Source organism: Calidris pugnax, unplaced genomic scaffold (genome assembly GCF_001431845.1).
Source record: "Calidris pugnax isolate Ruff unplaced genomic scaffold, ASM143184v1 scaffold499, whole genome shotgun sequence".
Lineage (NCBI taxonomy): Eukaryota > Metazoa > Chordata > Aves > Charadriiformes > Scolopacidae > Calidris > Calidris pugnax.
The window spans coordinates 44,399-58,747 of record NW_015092476.1 but is presented as its reverse complement, the minus strand read 5'-3'; the positions used below and the strand labels follow the sequence as shown (position 1 = coordinate 58,747).

The 14,349-nt window shown below is 49.2% G+C and overlaps 1 protein-coding gene across 1 annotated transcript in view; it reads right to left on the bottom strand.

The window, feature by feature from the left end:
• Positions 1–11,232, bottom strand: part of FRMPD1 (FERM and PDZ domain containing 1) — a 49,592-nt gene extending 38,360 nt beyond the window's left edge. The window contains exon 1 of the mRNA XM_014962567.1: positions 11,036–11,232. The gene's annotated coding sequence lies outside the window, so the exon portion shown is untranslated. The remainder of the gene's footprint in view (positions 1–11,035) is intronic.
• Positions 11,233–14,349: the final 3,117 nt, after the last annotated feature.

Sequence of the window (14,349 nt, the reverse complement as noted above, 5' to 3'; positions counted from 1 at the left end):
CTGGGGTTATTCAGCCTGGAGAAGAGGAGGCTGAGGGGAGACCTTAGTGCTCTCTACCTGAAAGGAGGGTGTAGAGAGATGGGGATTGGTCTCTTTTCTCAAGTCACAGGCGACAGGACAAGAGGAAATGGCCTCAAGTTGCGCCAGGGTAGGTTCAGGCTGGATATTAGGAAAAATTTTTTCACTGAAAGGGTTATCAGACATTGGAATGGGCTGCCCAGGGAGGTGGTTGAGGCACCATCCCTGGAGGTGTTCAAAAGACGGGTTGATGAAGTGCTGGGAGGTATGGTTTAGTGATGATGCTCCTTGTTTGTTGTGTGGGTGTCTATTTTTGTCAGTTAGGTTGACGGTTGGACAAGATGATCTTTAAGGTCCCTTCCAACCTAGAAGATTCTGTGATTCTGTATGTAAGCCAGAAAAGGAAGGTCAAACAAAGTGTATGGCCCCTGATGAACATGACTGGCAAACTGGTAACAACAGACAAGGAGAAGGCTAAAGTACTCAACAAGGTTTTGCCTCAGCGTTCGCTGGCAACCTCGCTCCCTACATCTCTTGAGTGGATGGACTGCAAGACAGGGAGTGAGGGAGCACTGTAAGAGATCAGGTTCATGGCCACCAGAGGAATCTGAACATACGGAAGTCTATGGGAGCTGACAAGATGCTTCCCAGAGCCCTGAGGAAACAGGCTGATGTAATTGCCAAGCCACTCTCCATGATATTTGAAAAGTCATGGCCACCAGGTAAAGTCCCCAGTGACTAGAAAAAAAGATACATTGCACCCATTTTTAAAGCGTAGAAAGAAGCATCCTGGGAACTAGCAATCTGTCAGCCTCACCTCTCTGCCTGGGAGACCATGGAACAGATCCTTCTAGAGGCTATGTTAAGGCACATGGCAGACAGGGAAGTGATTCAAGACAGACAGCCTGGCAACTCTTGCCTGACCAACCTAGTGGCCTTCTACGATGAAGTGACTACATCAGTGGACAAGGGAAGAGCCACAGATGTCATCTATCTGGACTTCTATAAGACCTTTGACATGGTCCCCCACAACATCCTTTTCTCTAAATTGAAGAGGTATGGATTTTATGGGTTGACTGTTCAGTGGATGAGGAATTGGTTAGATGTTTGCATCTAGATGGTAGTGTTCAACAGCTCAATGTTTGGATGGAGATCAGTGACAAGTGGTGTCCCTCAGGGGTCCATAATGGGACCAGTACTGTTTAATATCTTCATCAATGACATAGTGGGACTGAGTGCTCCCTCAGCAAGTTTGCAGACAACACCAAGCTCAGTGGTGTGGCTGACACACCTGAGGGATGGGATGCCATGCAGAAGCTTGAGAAGTGGGCCAATGTGAACCTCGTGAGGTTGAACAAGGCCAAGTGCAAAGCACTGCACCTGGGTCAGGGCAACCCCTGGTGAAGATGAAGAGCTTGAGAAGAGCCCTGCCAAGGCCTTGGGGGTACTGCTGGGTGAAAAACTGGACATGAGCTGTCACCATGTGCTGGCAGCCCAGAAAGCCCCCCACACCCTGGGCTGCAGGCCAGGGTGGCCAGCAGGGCGAGGGAGGGATTCTGCCCCTCTGCTCTGGGGAGACCCACCCCCTTCAGTGCTCCCTCTCTGAGGCCTCAGCACTGGAGAGACATGGACCTGTTGGAGCAGGGCCAGAGGAGGCCATAAAAATGATCATAGGGATGCAACATTTCTCCTATGAGGACAGGCTGAGAGAGTTGGGGTTGTTCAGCCTGGAGAAGAGAAGGTTCCAGTAAGACCTTACTCAGGGTGGCCAGCAGGGCGAGGGAGGGATTCTGCCCCTCTGCTCTGGGGAGACCCACCCCCTTCAGTGCTCCCTCTCTGAGGCCTCAGCACTGGAGAGACATGGACCTGTTGGAGCAGGGCCAGAGGAGGCCATAAAAATGATCATAGGGATGCAACATTTCTCCTATGAGGACAGGCTGAGAGAGTTGGGGTTGTTCAGCCTGGAGAAGAGAAGGTTCCAGTAAGACCTTACTGCAGCCTTTCAGTATGTAAAGGGGGCTTATGAAAAAGATGGGGACAGACTTTTTTTGGGGGAGGGGAGGGCTCTAGTGGTAGAACAAGCAGTAATTGTTTTAAGCTAAAGGAAGGTAGATTCAAACTAGATATAAGGAAGAAATGTTTTACCATGAGGGTGGTGAAACACTGGCCCAGGTTGCCCAGAGAGGTGACAGAACATTCCAGGTCAGGTTGGACAGGGCTTTGAACAACCTGATTTAGCTGGAGATGTCCCTGTTCACGGCAGGAGGGGTGATGGACTAGAAGGACTAGGTAATCTTTGAATTAACTAGATAATCATCCAACCCAAACCATTCTATGATTTTAACTCCTGTGAGGCTGGTGACACATCCTCAGCCTGTACATCTCAGAGACAAAGCAGGACTGGTCCCTGCCTGGGCTACCCCAACTTGTCAGGCATGGTCTTCCCAGGAGACCACTTGTCTGCTATGCGTTGCTCTCGCAAGCTCTGAAAACCAGAAACTGCAGCAGCAGGGTGTCCTCTTTTGCCACATGGCCAACCTCCTTGGTTTGGACAACAGCACATAGAAGCCCTTCAGCTCATGCTCAGCCTCTCTGCTGTCAGTCACATTTTTTTTCCACCTGTTTCCAGAGATCACAGAGACAGGAAAAGCATAGTTTATTCCAGGTTCTTGTTTAAGTCCTCATAGAATCATAGAAGGGTTTGGGTTGGAAGGGACCTTAAAGATCATCTAGTTCCAACCCCCCTGCCATGGGCAGGGACACCTCCCACTAGAGCAGATTGCTCAAAGCCCTATCCAGCCTGGCCTTGAACACTTCCAGGGATGGGGTATCCATGACTTCCCTGAGCAACCTGTTCCAGTGCCTCACCACCCTCACTGTAAAGAATTTCTTTCTAGCATCTAATCTAAATCTCCTCTCTTCCAACTTAAAACCGTTGCCCTTTGTCCTTTCACTACACTTCTTGACAAAGAGTCTCTGTCCGGCTCTCCTATAGGCTCCCTTCAGATATTAAAAGACGCTATAAGGTCTCCCTGGAGCCTTCTCTTCTCCAGGCTGAACAACCCCAGCTCTCTCAGCCTGTCCTCATCGGGGAGGTGCTCCATCCCTCTGATCATCTTCGTGGCCCTCCGCTGGACCTGTTCTAACAGATCCATGTCCTTCCTGTGTTGAGGACTCCAAAGCTGGACACAGTACTCCAGGTGGGGTCTCACAAGCGCAGAGGGGCAGAATCACCTCCCGTGACCTGCTGGCCACGCTTCTCTTGGTGCAGCCCAGGATGCAGTTGGCTTTCTGGGCTGCCAGTGAACATTGCTGGCTCATGTTAAGCTTCTCATCCACCAACACCCCCAAGTCCTTCTCCTCAGGGCTGCTTTCTAGCCATTCTCTGCCCAACCTGGATTTGTGCCTGGGATTGCCACATCCCAGGTGCTGAACCCTGCACTTGGCTTGGTTAAACTTCATGCAATTTGCACGAGCCCACCTCTCCAGCCTGTCCAGGTCCCTCTGGATGGCATCTCTTCCCTCCAGTGTGGTCGACTGCACCACCAAGTTTGGTGTCATCGGCAAACTTGCTGAGGGTGCACTCTATCCCACTGTCCAAGGCTCCAACAAAGATGTTGAACAGCACTGTCCCAGTACGGACCCCTGAGGAACACCACTCATCACCGGCCGCCAATTGGACATGGAGCCATTGACCACAACCCTTTGGCCATCCAGCCAGCTCCTCATCTACCAAGTAGTCCATCCATCGAATCCATTAGTTTCCAATTTTGAGACCAGGATGTTGTGCGGGACAGTGTTGAACGCTTTGCACAAGTCCAGGTAGACAACATCTGTTGCTCTGCCCTTGTCCATCAAGTGTGTGGCAGTATCATAAAAGGCTACCAAATCTGTCAGGCACGATTTGCCCTTGGTGAAGCCATGTTGGCTGTCTCCAATCACCTCCTTATTTCCCATGTGCCTTAGCAGAGATTCCAGGAGGATCTGCTCCATAATCTTGCCAGGCACAGAGGTAAACTGACTGGCCTGTAGTTCCCTGCGTCTTCTTTTTTTCCTTTTCTGAATATCGGGGTTATGTTCCCCTTTTTCCAGTCTGCAAGAACTTTGCCAGACTGCCACGATTTCTCAAATATGATGAAAAGCAGCTTAGTAACCTCATCCGCCTACCCCTCAGGACCCATGGACGGATTTCATCAGGTCCCAAGTCCTCCCCAACCAGTAAACTCCCCTGACCCAGGAGAAAGCCTGGTCTCCTGTGGGATGAGACCCTCCCTCAGCCAAGGAAAATCTTCACCCTCAACAGCCGAATCGGGTGTGGAGCTGTTTGGGTCAGGAAGATGCAGGTTCAGGAGAACAGGCAGGTTCTCACACAGCCGAATGCACATCTCTCCTGACCAGCCAAGGGATCTGAGTCATGTAGTTGAGTCAGCTACAGGGCAGGGAGGTGTTGATACAACTGGTGATGTCTGCTTCTCCAGCTGCCGCGCTTGTGCCAGTACCTCCAGAGGGTAAGCATGTTCTTTGCTTCCTAGGCAGGCAGCAGAAAACTAAGCTCATTCTTGATGAACATAGGTCATTGCGAACCTGGGCTGCATCAGAAGACACTTTTGGCAGGAATGGGCATTTCTGCAGCAAAGCTTTTGAAGGTCAGCCAGCCCTGAGAAGACACTGGGACAGAACAATAATTTACACATTTTCTACATAGTAGATTCTAAAGATGTTCCCTGAGATATGATCAAGGGAGACAGCTGGGCCAGAGGACCAGGATTAAAGCTTCCATGGCAACTGCACTCCCTACAGAATGCAAGCAAACTCCAGCTGGTAAGATGATACTAGAAACCCCTTCAAAAACACTTTTGCCTGTGGAACACCTGGCCTACAGAGGCTCTCCTCCTCTTAGGAGATATTTTACCCAAGACACCAACCCTGAAATGCTACTGAGATGCCCAGACTCATGAATTGAGTTCTGCCTGGGAGCAGGAGCAGCTGGATGGCAGAGCATGCATCCACAAGTGTAGCCCAGCAGCCAGCACTCACCATTACAACATCCACATTCCCTATAACTTGCCTCAGGCTCATCTCATGCAAACACAGCAGATGCTGAGAGGGTGGGCCTCCCTTCTCTTCCAACAACCAAGTGCTTTTTACAGAAATCAAGGATTATTACAGGCCACTGTCATAGCATCATGGCTCCCATCTCCAGCCCCTGTACAAAGGCAGGAAAACGGAACATGAGCACATTGGCTTCAGTGAGCCATGATGCTGTCATTATTTGGCTGTGACTGAGCTGCTACTGCTGCTACAGCTTCCACAGTCACACAATTAAATATCATAACCCTTACAAAAAGAAAAAAAAAGCCCTATGGTCATCCTGTCTCATAAATCAACACAATATAAGCAGAAGTTTTCCCTCAGCAAATCTGTGATGTTTCTCTAGCTTTTATGGAGACAAGTTGCATTCACATAGGGCTTGCCCAGATCAATGGCCAAATTGTACACACTTGATTTTCTGCCATATGGGAGTCATGGGCCCATCTGTGGCTCATCTTGCTGCCCAAGGAGGAGGCTCCAGGGCAGGACCATCCCCATAGCCACAAACATCCTTGTGTTTCATCATGTCAGTCCCCTTATCCATCACAGCAGTACCGCTTCTCCTCACAAGGAAACACCCCCATGACACTGCTCAGTACTGCCAGATGTCACTAATAGGACTGAGGCCTGTTCAGCTGAGTTTATCTTCCACACTCTTATATCAGCTCCTTTCTGATCACCTCTGGTTATAATTGCTTTGGTACCGCAGGATGGCCTGCTCTCTTAACAAGGACTTCACAGCTGAGCTACATCCCTTGGACTGTGTCACAGTCCTGAGCTCTTCAGGCCGGCCTCTCCATGTTAGGAAAGCTGAGCTGGGACCCAGAAATGAGCAACTTTGACTTGGTTAGAAAGGGAAGGAGCCCTACAGAACCAGCCAGTGGGTCAGCAAGCTCGTGACCTGGCACGGTGCAGAGGGACGGGCCACATCCCCCCAGGCTGGTCAGGAGGTGGCACACCGGCACAATCCTACATAGTCTACTGCACATTGTTGGGTTCATCTGCTGCCACTGGCAGCCAGAAAGAGAGAATCTGTGCTGCACCAGAAACACATTAACTTGTCTGCCCAGCAAGACCAGGCAAGTCCAGCACCGTCTGATTACAGCACCTCCGTGCACGAGCCTTCTGAAGCCATTCAAGCAAGCAGTTACCACTTTGGACTGCCATGCTTTCACGTAGCAGGTAAGCAAGTTCTGGGCTGTCAGCTGTTGCCACCAACTACCTCAGGCAAAAGCACAGATCTGACTTAATTAGTTATTCATCAAGCAATCAATGCATATTGGGTTTTAGACTTTTGTTTCTACAGAATGAAAGTACTTTGCATTTGTGTGCCTCACCATAGCTCAAGCAACAATGTGACAGCCACCAGTATGCCCACTCATCAGGCTGTCCTCAGAGCCAGGGCAGCTTCTGACCCGGGGAAAATGGACCCACACCGTGTGAACCAGACAGACTGCAGTAGCCTGACAGAATGTAATTTCTGATGCCTCCTGCAGCTACTTAGGAAGTCAAAGTTCTCAACTGGACCCCTACCACGATACACTATATTCTCCAGTCTTAAAGGAGGAAAGTAGTACATCATGTGGTAAGAAAGCCATGAAGTGTTTCAGGAGGTGCAATCCATGTCATCATGTGCCCAAGCTGTAGTTCCCACAAAGTGCTGCCAAGTCATAGCATTATTTCCTTCTCATCCAAAGTGGAAAAACCTTTGACATTTAACACTTCTCTGTATTATCAGGAAAGGAATTACCATCCCTACGACTGACCCCATAAAACTTTTTTTAAAAAGCACTGTTGTTTTTTAATGTTATTGGAAACCCAAATTTTCACCTACAAACAGCTGCTGCCAGGAAGGAATAAAAAAAAACAACAAATAAACTTTCCACCTGCCATAAGTCAAAAACAGTCAGCAGGAGAATTCTGAACACTTGCCAAGCTAGGGAAGACAGGAGAGATTCTGCTTCAAGCCATGGTGCTGCTGAGCCCTGCCTGATGCATTTGCTGTACACAGATGAGGCTTCCCAGGAGACACCCTCTGTGCTGCCTGTACTTGGACATTGTGACTACCCGAGCACTCCAACCTCCTGCTTTCCCACAGCACCAGTCAGGTTTTACACAGGCACACTGTGGCTCTGAAAGACCACAGTATCTTCACAGGTGTGTGTTATGTGGGACAAAGCTTCTCAGAGCCCTCGCTGCAGCCTTTAGGTGCTCTTCACAGGGGAACCTGCCGGGCAGCAGATGCGCCCCTGCATGAGCATGGCCTGGGGCTGAGGTGCCTGTGGAGGAGAGGAATTGCATCAGACCCCTGTGGGCACATGGTTGACTGGTGGGGGCACAGACTTGGCACTGCTGGGACCTGGCACCAGTACTGCTGACATGGTGGCTCCATGCCCAGCGCTGGAGCAGGGCCTTCTTGCAGCAAAACAACAGATGAAGAGACCAGCAGCTGCTGGCCAGCTGAAGGATTAACCTGAAGTTCCAAATGAGCTACACCCTCCACAACAATCACCTAGCATAGCCATCTTCCAAGATGTCCAGAGGAATCCATCCCAGGGCATCTTTAATCAAAAGCCAATACCTGGCCAGACCCAGGGAGCCAGGAGCACAGCTTGTAGTTTGCCTGGGAACAGAAACAAACCTAAGAGCAGCAGGGTGACTGGCACTGCCAGACCACACCTATTGCTGCTCATGAAGATAGTCCTTTGTATCTTTTAGCTTGACCAGATAATGCTGCTGCCGGCAAGAAGTCATTAGTGACGATGAGCACAAGTCAGCCGTTCCCTGCTGCTCTCCCCAGCCCAGCTGCAGGGCAGTGCCAGCTCTTAGCTTGCTTTCTGAAGGCATTTACAAGTCTGGCCTGTACCATTACACCCTCATTGCACTCCCGTTCCTGCAGACATAAGAGGCTTCACATTTTAATTAGTTTTAAAATACAAGGTTCTGGACATCGCATGCAATGACTTCAGGCACCAAATAATGGTTTTAAGCAAAGGCCCTGCATCCTTGCCTGGCTCATACATTTATAGTAGAAGGGAAGAAGTAAGAATAGCTTTGTGTATGGTCCATTACACACAAACTAAAGAAAATGATAAACAGAATGTTCAAGGTGGAAAGGAGAAAAATCAATACTTCCCCTTCTGAATAGCTTTCGCTTCTAAAAATAGACTTGTGTGGAAGTGTGTGAAGACTTTCATCCCTTCAGCTATATCTCTCCGGGCAAGAACTGCCAACACAGAAGGAATGCTCCCTTCTCACTCCTGACTTAGCTTTCTAAGCTTTCTTTTTACAATGATGAAAAGAACTGTCTTTGATTGTCTAGTTGGATCCTCTTCCCCAGTCCCTGTATGCATAGCACCATGAAATGAAGCACCTCACCCTGTTAGCAACACTTTCACGCCACTTGCAATTTGTACAATGGGAAAAAAAAAGAGATTCCATGCAGAGCTCCACATATTTGCACTGATCTCCACATCCTGGTGCAGACTTTGAACCAAAAAACCTGCTTGTAAAGTTCAACACTCTGGAGTACTTCCAGTGTCTTCCTAGGATTGTTCCCACACAAGAAAACCCACCTCAGCACATGCAAACTCAGGGCAGACAACACAACAGGTTCCTTCATACTTGTTGGTAAAGATGATCTTTTCATGTGCCTTGGATTTCACTGAGCATGAAGGCGATATGCTGGGAAACTACTTCTGCATAGCCATTTGGCAAATACCAAGAAAGAAATAATAAAGAAAGGGAAAATATATGCACTTGAGAAACACTGATTTGGGAATTTCATGCTGCACACAGACCCATTTCACAAAAGCCTAAGAGCTTCTCTTCAGCTTTAAAAATGCCAGGCTCTTTGCAAGCATTAGAGCCCAGATAACTAAATAGCATTAAACACACTGCTCTATTTGTTAGCAGCTTGCTTAGCATGAATCTAGAGAGTAATTTACTAAAACTTAGAGCTGAGTGAAACTCAGGATAAATTAGATAAAACTACATTTGGAAATGTGTGCCATATGCCTGCCACCAATGGTTAAATTAGAGAAGCAAAGGAGTCTCCCCTACAGCAAGCTCTACGCTTAGCTGCAAGCCCAGATGCACCCAAATGCTGCCATTTCTGCTGCCCAGCCACTCATTCCCTTAGCAGTTGCAGTTGGTACAGGACATGACCGAGAAACTTTGGTGGAAAAGAACTTCACTTGCCATTTCCTGGAAGGCTTCACTGGCTTCTTTCAAGCTCCCTGTCCATCCAGAGCCCTCCTAACCCTCTACTCTTGTCTGAGAAAGACCTTGTCTCCACATCATCATCTCTGTTATATCATTAGTATCATGGGCCTGGGCAGAGGGCCAGCCTCTTTCCTTTGATTTGTGCTGCGTTCTTGCAATCATTCCTCGCTTTTGACCTTCCCACCCAATTTGGTCCCAGAGCATACTCAGTCTTGCCAGAGCTGCAAGGGCTGATTCACAAATGAAGGGATAAAGCAAGGGTTAGGCGCCGCTCTAGCTGATGTCAGCCAGAATTTACACAGGGAGAATGAAATTCTGCCTTGCCGACATCCAGGTTGGTTTTTTTTTTTCCTTTCCAGTTTGGATTTTTATCAGGTTGGACAATAGCCCTCTGAATAGTTATCTCTCTGCCTTGCTACAGAAACTGTTCCCACATGGGAGTATGACAGCACCACAGAAAGAGATAACATGGAGGAAATAGTTCACTAAGGGCTTCCTATGTGACATGACTGTCATTTCCATCTCCAATTCTGCAGATTCTTCTGAGTCAGCAGGACTACTCCTTCAGATCCAAATAACCAATGGGCTTCCTAACATTTCTTGTGTTGTAGCCTTTTTAGGCCATTAAGCCTTTTCTCCCACATCTCACTGGTGTGTTGTCAGCCAAATTTGCCAGGAAGGAAAAACTTCAGATAGTTTCCCACTACTGTAGAAGGAACCTTCAATAAGGGAGCCACAGACAAGCTGTTGCAGAGTTAGAAAAAACACATGATGCTCAAAAGGTGGAGATCAGCATGCACATCCAGAACAGGTTACCCCAGCGGAAGGTGGTATGTTTTCAGTGGTTAGATAACCATACGAGCACATACAAATGGAGCAAATCTATCACGTTGCCAGCAACACAAATCTGTAACATCTACCAGGTGAACGCGCACTGCCACACTGACCTTTTCCACTGTCTTGCATAGAGTTCCAATCTCTGTGCTCCAGCTGCCCCGCACAGACCCTGCCTTTGCCCAGTGAGACCACCACCCTTGGTGATGAACAAGGTCTCCACGGAGTGCTGCACCTTATGCTTGCATGTTAAAGCCACTCTGACTTGTGCTCTCTCAAGCTCAGGTGAAATTTCTCTTCCAATATTTTCACATTGTGGTTAAAAAAAAATATCATTGATTGTGAATTCCAAAACAGAGAGGTGTTCAGAGCTTTTTTTTCATCTGCTTGTTCTGCTGTTTAGGGATGGGGGGAGGATGGGGCAGGGGACCATATAGCTTCCCCCCATGAAAAAGAAAATTAGCTCACAGCTTTTGGTGCAAGATCAGGCCAGAAACCACTGAACATGTCACCTAAATGAAAATAGAGGCACACAAAATCCAAGGTCATGAACGTTTCATTCACACAGACCTAGCAGAACCAGCTGCCCCCCCCCCCAACGAGGCACGTATTTCTGGATAAAAGATACCAGCAGGACGCTAGACCAAACCACAGAGCCATCAACTTTCTGCTAGACCCCTGGCTTAATATGGCACAGCCTCTCCCACTGTACCCAGCTAAGCCCATGCGACGACACTCCCTTCTCTGACGACAGCCCGTTTTGGGGCAGAAATCCCCGGCGCTGGCTGTAAACTCTAGTAGCAAAGATATTTTCCACGTGGCTTTTGTGAAACGGCCGATGCGGAGCGAAACCAGCAGTACTACTTACTGCAACACCTCTTTTCAGCCGAAACCGCCAGGTTTTGGATCGTCTCGGCGCGCTCCGCACCTCCGCCGACCACCGGGACCCCGCCCGCCGGCAGCTGCTCGAGCTGCTTCCGCCGGGACCAGGGGTCCCGCAGCTCCGGTGCTGCGGGGACAGGAGGGGACCCACGTCCAAACCCGCCGTCGCTGCGGAGAAAAGCGTTCCCGTTACCGGCTGCTGGCAACGGAGCGCAGAGCTGGCGGCGGGGCGGGGCCCCAGGGAGGCCGTACCGGGAGTACCCCGAGCCTCCGCCCACGCCCCTCCCCGCCCCGGCTGTTTCTAACCCCAGCAGGATTGTCCTTTGCCATTCAGCTGGCAAACAGTTAATTTCCTTTCTTGTAATTGCCGTGAAAGGAATGTCAACAATGCATATTGCTTGAGTTGCTGCTAAGCTATGTTTATGCTTCTCAAGGGCTCTTTTCAGCCTCCCATGGAAGCTGAGAAGGGAATACAGATGGAATAGCCAATGGGATAGATTTGGTACCATAAATATCATGGTCAGTATATAAATGGGGTAGGCTGGGGCGAGGCGGGTGGGGGAATTCTGCAATCACTGCTTAGGAAAGTACCAGTTCAGCAGGTGGTGACAGTGACTTGTGCCTGTATCAAGAACAGTGTGGCGAGTAGGACCCAAGAGGTGATCATCCCCCTGTACTCGGCACTGGTGAGACCCCACCTTGAATACTGTGTCCAGTTTTGGGCCCCCCACGACAAGAAAGACATTGAGGTACTGGAGCGGGTCCAGAGAAGAGCAACGAAGCTTGTGAGGGGTCTGGAGAGTAAGTCTTATGAGGAGAGGCTGAGGGAGCTGGGGTTGTTCAGTCTGGGGAAGAGAAGACTGAGGGGAGACCTTATCGCTCTCTACAACTACCTGAAAGGAGGGTGTAGAGAGCTGGGGGTCGGTCTCTTCTCCCAAGTTACAGATGATAGGACAAGGGGTAATGGGTTCAAGTTGCGCCAGGGTAGGTTTAGACTGAACATTAGGAAACAATTCTTCACAGAGAGAGTGGTAGGGCATTGGAACAGGCTGCCCAGGGAGGTGGTTGAGTCACCATCCCTGGCTGTGTTTAAGAACCGTTTAGATGTGGTGTTGGGGGATATGGTGTAGGGGAGTACTTTAGAGTAGGGTGGATGGCTGGAGTCGATGATCCTGAGGGTCTCTTCCAGCCTAGATAATTCTGTGATTCTGTATATTCTTTTACCATTATTATTATTACTACTACTATTTTGCTCTTCTGATACTGTTCTGTTAAACAGTTTTTATCTCAACCCACAAGGATTTTTTTCTCCTCTCCCCTCTTTTTGTCCCCTTTTCTCCCCACAGTTTTTTGGGGAAGGGGTAGAACTGCACAAGCAGCTGCATGGCCCTGGCTTCCAGGTGTTAAACCACAACAAGCATATAGGTCCCTTAGTGGGAAGTGTGTATGTGGCACTCTGTGTGTAAGTCTGTGTGTGCATGTTTGTGTGCGTGTGCCTGCCCTGGGTCCCAGTCTCCCCAGTTGCTGTACAGCAACTCAGAACATACATGTCCCTGAGGCCGTGGCCCCACTCCAGTTGCTGCATCAGACCCTCCTGCATATACCAGTACTGACACACAGATGTACAGAACCCCCAGGGACTGCCTTGCTTCCCCAAGTAGGCAGTCCCTCTGGTGATCTCATCCCTAGAGACCCCCACCCCCGATCCCTGGCCACATCACCTCCTCGCCACTCGTCTGGCTGGATCATCAGAAGAACTCGCACACTCGCTTGCACACCCACACCACTCCAGGTGCTGCACTACTGATACATGGGCCACTCTGACACACAAGCGCACACCAGATAGAGAGTCCTTCACTCAGGATAACCACTAGAAGTGAAGTTGAATCATGCACAGGACAGACTGTGCTGACCTGGCGCAGGCCATGGCCAGACGAGCATCCCGCTCAGAAAAATGTTTGTATGCTGCCTGCCCTTTTTCTCCCCTTATGCCTCTGTTTTCCCACATTTGTTCTCCCTAGACCATGCTGATGCCTGCATTTCCCCCATCCGGTTCCTCCCCTGGACATCCTGTAATAAGCCTTGTGTAGTCCCAGAAAGCTCTTCCCGGGCACTCAGCAGTGTGCCCCACGTTGATGGCAGGGACCTCCCCTTGCTCCTAAGGGTGGTCAGACTTTGACTCTTTTTGATAGGTTTCATGCCTGGACTGTGGGGCTGAGCCTTTCCTGGGACAGCTCTGGGAGGGCTCTGGACAGGATTGCCCTTCGTCTGAGTCCCTAATTTGTGTTCTGAACTGTCTTTGTGCTCCTCTGGGCTTGTGGAGGTGTGCTACTGGTGGGTGGATGACTCCTGTATGGGACTGAGAGCAGACAGGGCAGGGTATTGTTTGTGTTTCCCATCCCGATGTTGCCTCTCTGTGCTCCTCTGTGGGTGTGCAGACCCACTTTTATCACATAACATAGTGTGCAGTGCTCTTGCTGCTGTTACTCTGGGCTTGGTGGTGCTAAGGACAAAGACAGTAGGGTGCAAGGCTTCTTTGAGATGGCCTAGTGCTGAGTGACTTTCATTCGGCACTGCACAGCTGGGGACACAGGAACCCACATCCACTATGTCAGCTCTTCCTCTCCTTCTCTGACACCAGTCTTTGCTGTAAAAATGTCCTGCTCTGTGTTTAAACTCCTCTGTAACTGTCTGCAGCTCTTTATTTAGCACAGGGCTGGTCAGGAAACAAAGACTTACCTATTGAAAGGTATTGATTTTTTCTGTTTTGTGCCTTTCTGGTTTTGCTCTTTCATACTCCCTAATTAGCCAGAGTATTTCTGCACTGCGGGTCCTTTTGCCTTTACCTTTGCTGTTCTTTCTGCTCCTTTTCAGGGACTGCTCTTCTCCCAAATCAGCTCACCCATAGAAACTACGGTTATTTTCCTTTACTGCTGATGCCAAAACTGAGTTTGTCTGGCACCTTTCATGATCAGCACTACTTTGTGTTCACTGAACTTAATGAAAAACGAGGTCATGGCCTGACATTTGTAATTAATATAACATTAAACAGTACCCAGGAAAAGATTTTTCATCAACTGCTGATTCATGCAGCTTTCCTGGACAATCTGCATCCCATTTCCCTTCCTACCGGTGCCTCTGGATAGTGCTTTCAAAGCAACCCAGGCAGGAAGCAGAAGCTTAATTAACAAAGAAATTAATCATAGTTCTCTTTCCTGGGAGTGAAAAGTGGTATCTAGTAACAAGAGAAATCAGAGTTTCATGCCAAGCTATCAAATGTATTAGATTTGTACCTGTGTG